Source organism: Callorhinus ursinus, unplaced genomic scaffold (genome assembly GCF_003265705.2).
Source record: "Callorhinus ursinus isolate GAN/ISIS: 27379988/994484 unplaced genomic scaffold, GSC_fseal_2.0 scaffold18, whole genome shotgun sequence".
NCBI lineage: Eukaryota > Metazoa > Chordata > Mammalia > Carnivora > Otariidae > Callorhinus > Callorhinus ursinus.
In genome coordinates, this window is record NW_027397080.1 from 15,341,307 (window position 1) to 15,347,306 (window position 6,000).

Below are 6,000 nucleotides of genomic sequence, written 5' to 3' on the forward strand. Positions count from 1 at the left end.
CTGAGGCTATCTTGCAAAATTAGATTACATTAAGTAGTACTACTATAATATTTTTGGCAAATCTTGACTAATTTTAGTTGTCAATCTAATTCAGTCTGCCCAACAAGATTTGTATCATTGAAGTAAATTTATTTTCTAATTTTGTTGCCAAATCTACTTAAGGAACTCCACTAAAACAGAAAATTTTTAAAATGGGTGATATTCTGCTGTTAACATATAGTATTCTAATGATAACTTCACAATGCACAACAATCCAATAGCTTTAGCTCGTTTTCTAACTTAAAGGAAATAAAAGAAAAAAAAGAAACACTAAAAATCTATACTTAGTACATTCCCTTTCTTCTTTCAGAGTTACGAAAGTCCTTTTCTTCCTTTAAAGTGATGGTATGTCACAGTGTAAAAGATACCTTCTTAGATCTACTCTCACTAACAATATTTTGGGTTGGAGATATAGCCCCTTTGAAAATCATCAGCTTAGCGTGCCTGGGTGGCTCAGTTGTTAAGCATCTGCCTTAGGCTCAGGTCATGATCCCAGGATCCTGGGATGGAGCCCTACATCGGGCTTCCTGCTCAGCGGGAAGCCTGCTTCTCCCTCTCCCACTCCCCCTGCTTGTGTTCCCGCTCTTGCTGTGTCTCTCTCTGTCAAATAAATAAATAAAAATCTTTTAAAAATAATAATAAAATAAAATAAAATTTTAAATTTAAAAAAGAAGTCTTATGTCCCAGGTGCAGTTCTCTTTAGGAACACATATTATCTAAGAATTGTCTGAATGTGATTATCACAAGATAACTAACCAAGTAACTAGAGAGACAGTGTGGTCAATTAAGTCAATTAGAGCATAATCAGATCTAATTTAATTCATATCATCACTAGCAGGAACTATTTTTTATTTCCTCCAAATTTATAGATTTATAAATAAAACTGAATTCCGGTTTTTCAAATTAGTTTTGAAATCTTTCCTTAGACTCAAAGAAACTTATTATTGAAAGCTTTTGCCAAACGAACATCAGATTTCATTTGTTTGTTTGTTCCAATGACCAGGGTTAAAACCCGTACTCCTAGTATGTAAGTAGAAGAGGAACTTTTTCTTTTCTCTTTTCTTCCAATAAACTGAGTTTCCTATTGTCTAGTTCCTATTAGAACTAGAAGAACAAAGTAAGATTTCCCAATAAAATCAGAGGGAGGGGTCGGAGCTATGAAATCCATAAAGCTTCATATTACCTCATCAAATGAAAAATATAAAAGGTCAGAGAGAAATACTACCAAAATGTTTATAGTATTATCATTATTTAATAAGATTATGGGTAATTTTTAGTTCTGTCTTTATACTTTCCCAACTTTTCTAAAACTCCACAATTATTACTTTTAAAATGAGGAGGAAAAGGCATTTTACGTCATTTATTTCTATGGATCTTCTTTGCAGAAAAACTCTGCTGATAAATTAATACCACAGCTTAGGTAATTTTTTTTAAAGATTTTATTTATTTATTTGAGAGAGAGAGAATGAGAGAGAGCACGAGAGGGAAGAGGGTCAGAGGGAGAAGCAGACTCCCTGCTGAGCAGGGAGCCCCATGTGGGACTAGATCCCAGGACTCCAGGATCATGACCTGAGCCGAAGGCAGTCGCTTAACCAACTGAGCCACCCAGGCACCCACAGCTTAGGTAATTTTTGACAAGCATTTCTTATAACTCAGTATAAACTCATTTAAAACAGTTCCTCCAAAGAACACTCATCTAATAAAATCTGCCTATAACTACCTACAACTCATTCTTCCTCAATATTTGACTCCACACTAAACGTTATGATAATCTGGTCACACACTGCAAAATACATACTGAAGGCCAAAATCACCACCTAGTGATTTTCTATGAGCTTTTCATATCCCATACCTCAGGGTAATGAGTAACTGATTAAGACCTGCAGACATGAAAAGTCCCCAGTAAGAAAAGTAAAAGTCATGCTTTCATTTTCTTATCAAGCAACACATTGAATATCCTAATACGTATTTCCTGGCATAACACATGTCAGACCCTTGTAAACATTTTCTTTGGTTATACAACGTGCAGGCAGTCTCTGGATATTTTGGTTTCCCAACTTAAGACTAGAAAAACTCATCTCAAAATCAGACGTAATTGTAACCAGACTAGAACGGTTTCCCCAAGACTTGATTAAAAAAAAAAAAAACTAATCTTTTTTTTTTTTTTAAAGATTCTATTTATTTGTCAGAGAGAGAGGGAGAGAGAGCACAAGCAGGGGGAGCGGCAGGGCAGAGGGAGAAGCAGCCTCCCCAATGAGCAAGGAGCCAATGCGGGCCTTGATTCCAGGACCCTGGGATCGTGACCTGAGCTGAAGGCAGACACTTTACCAACTGAGTCACCCAGGCATCCCCAAAAAACACTAGTCTTTGAACCAACCAAACCTAACATCAAAACTAGTTATTTCAGTCATTTCCCAGATGATATATTTTAATGTCAGTTGCCTAAGTTTCATCAGGGTGCTTCCAATAATTATTCTGAAATTAACATCCAAAACAGAAAACAGCAGTTTAAATTCAAGATTAAAATTCTCCATCTAATTTAACATTTATTTAAGAGCTATGGTAGGGCGCCTGGGTGGCTCAGTTGGTTAAGCGACTGCCTTCGGCTCAGGTCATGATCCTGGAGTCCCGGGATTCAGTCCCGCATCGGGCTCCCTGCTCAGCAGGGAGTCTGCTTCTCCCTCTGACCCTCTTCCCTCTGGTGCTTTCTATCTCTCAAATAAATAAATAAAATCTTAAAAAAAAAAAAAGAGCTATGGTAATTGGGCTACGAAGATAGCCACTAACAAGGAATTCTTAATCTCAGGAACAAACTGAGGGTTGCTGGAGTGGTCGGGGGTGGGAGGGATGGGGCGGCTGGGTGATGGACATTGGGGAAGATATGTGCTATGGTGAGCGCTGTGAATTGTGTAAGACTGTTGAATCACAGATCTGTACTTCTGAAACAAATAACGCAACATATTTTAAAAAAAAGAAAAAGAAGAAGATAGCAGGAGAGGAAGAATGAAGGGGAGTAAGTCAGAGGGGGAGACGAACCAGGAGAGATGATGGACTCTGAAAAACAAACTGAGGTTTCTGGAGGGGAGGAGGGTGGAGGGATGGGTTAGCCTGGTGATGGGTATTGAGGAGGGCACATTCTGCATGGAGCACTGGGTGTTATGAACAAACAATGAATCATGGAACAGTACACCAAAACAAATTATGTAATATATGGTGATTAACATAACAATAAAAATCTAAAAAAAAAAAAAGATAGCCACTAACAATTCCTCCTACAAAATGTTAAAGTCACAAAATGAGGCCCAGTCTTCCCAGCCAGTCTCTGAATGATTCAGCTGTCCCAGTTGTACCACCAGACATGAAGGTAAAGCTATCTTCATCCTTCAGCTCCCGCCCAGCCTCAGTAACTTACACCACATGAAGTAGGAAAAGCTGCACTAGTCCATACCATATGGAGCAGAAACAAGCCATTGTCACAGAGCCTTGCCCAAATTCCTGGCCCATGGAATCATGAACAGTAAAATAGTTACTATTTTAAGTCACTAAGTTTTGAGGCAATTAATTGTGTAACAATAGATAACTGATATGAGGCCTTTTGATTCAAAAATACAAGAAAAATATTAAGGTCTTAAAAAGCATTTACAGCACAATCTCTGAAAGAAAGAACAGATAAGCCAGATTTCATTAAAATTAAAATTTTCTGCTCTATGAAAAACACTATCAAGAAAATGAAAAGACAAGCCACAGGTTGAGAGAAAATATTTGCAAAAAACCTATCTGATAAAGGACTGTCATCCAAAATACAGAAAGAACTCTTAAAACTCAACAATAAAAGAAAACAAATAATCCATTTAAAACATAAGTAGAAGAGGGTTGCCTGTGTGGCTCTTGATCTCCAGGTAGTGAATTCAAGTCCCACACTGGGCATAGACCTTACTTAAAAAATAAATTAAAAAATAAGCAGAAGGCCCAAATACATAACCTGACCAAAGAAGATACGTAGATGGCAAGTAAGCAAATGAAAAGATGGTCCACGTCATGTCACCAGGGAAATACAAATTAAAACAATAATGAGATGCCACTACCTACCTATTAGAATGGCCAAAATCCAGAACACTAACAGTACTAAATACTGGGGATAATGTGGAACAACAGGAAGTTTTGGCTCAGGTCTTGATCTCAGATTCGTAAGATCAAGCCCCACATCAGGCTCCATGCTCAGCAGGGAGTCTGCTTCTCTCCCTCCCCATGCTCATGCCCCTCCCCATGCTCATGTTGTCTCTCTCTCTCTCTAAAATAAATAAGTAAATCTTAAAAAAAAAATTAGTTGTATTGGGGGGCCTGGCTGGCTCAGTCAGTAGAGCATGAGACGCTTATCTCAGGGTCGCGAGTTCAAGTCCCACATTGGGTGTAGAGCTTACTTAAAAAAAAATCAACTGTATTTCTATACATCAGCAATAAACAATCTGAAAATTAAATTAGGAAAATAATTCCATTTATAATAGCATCAAAAAGAATGCAATACTTAGGAATAAATTTAACCAAAAAAGTCTAAGACTTGTACTAAAAACTACAACACATCAATGAAAGAATTAGAGACCTAAATAAATGGAAAGGCATCCCATGTTCATGGATTACAACACTTAATAAACAATGTTAAGATGGCAATATTCCCTAAAATGATCTACAGGTTCAATACAGTTGCTATCAAAATCCCAACTTCCTTGGGGCGCCTGGTTGGCTCAGATGGTTAAGCATCTGTCTTCAGCTCAGGTCATGATCCCAGGATCCTGGGATTGAGCCCCACGCACGTCTGGCTCCTAACTCCGTGGGGAGCCTGCTTCTCCCTCGCCCTCTGCCTCTCCCCTGCTCATGCTCTCACTCTCTCTCTCTATCTCTCTGTTTCAAATGAATAAAATCTTAAAAAAAAATCCCAACTTCTTTTTTTACAGAAATGGGCAAGCTGATCCTAAAATTCATATGGAAATGCAAGGGACAGCAAAAACAATCTTGAAAAGTAAGGGACTCATAGCTTACTACAAAGCTACAGTAATCAAGACACTGTGGTTACTGGCATAAGGACACACTTGTAGATCAATGGAATAAAATAGAGAGTCCATAAATAAACCCATACATCTATGCCAAATTGGTTTTCAACAAGGGTGCCAAGATAATTCAGTGAAGGAAAGAAAAGTCTTTACAACAAATGATGCTGGGACAATTGGGTAGCCACATGCAAAAGAATGAATTTGGACCCCTGCCTCATACCATATAAAATATTAACTCGGGGGGGCGGAGCAAGATGGCGGAGGAGTAGGAGACCTAGATTTCATCTGGTCTCAGGAATTCAGCTGAATAGGGATCAAACCATTCTGAACACCTACGAACTCAACAGGAGATCGAACAGGAGAGTAGCAACAACTCTCTGAACAGAGAAGCGACCACTTACTGGAAGGTAGGGCGTGCGGAGAAGTGAATCCGAGGCGATATTCGGGAGGATAGACGGCGGGGGAGGGGCCTCCGCCAGCCGCTTCTGGCAAGTGATAGAGCCCCGGAGCACAAAATCGGACCTTTTAGAAGTTGTCTCGGCGGAGGGACGTCGCTGCAGTGGCTAAGCGGGGGGTGGAATCCTCCCGGGACAGTGTGGTCTCAGGACCCTTGGGGTCACGGAGAGACCGGGGTGCCTGAGTGCGCCAGAGCTCCCAGGTATCAGAGCGGGGAAGCCGGCTGCAGAGACGGAGCAGAGTCGTGGGCTCTCAGCTCGGGGTTGCCATAAACTGTGATCTGCGGCCCAGTCGGGGCACGGCTCCCCCAGCAGGGACCCAACAAGCAGCAGATCCGGGGAGACTCCCCTTCCTTCCCGGGGAGGAGCGGTGCGGGAACGCACTGCAGGGATCTGCTGGGTTTGGAGACTCCGTGCGGGGTCGGGTGCCAGAGATAGCAACGCTCGATCACAGGCCG

General features: G+C 40.6%; 1 protein-coding gene across 12 annotated transcripts in view; it reads right to left on the bottom strand.

Moving 5' to 3' along the window:
* EPB41 (erythrocyte membrane protein band 4.1) overlaps positions 1-6,000 on the bottom strand; it is a 203,040-nt gene that overhangs the window by 146,227 nt on the left and 50,813 nt on the right. The gene's annotated exons all lie outside the window — the stretch shown is intronic.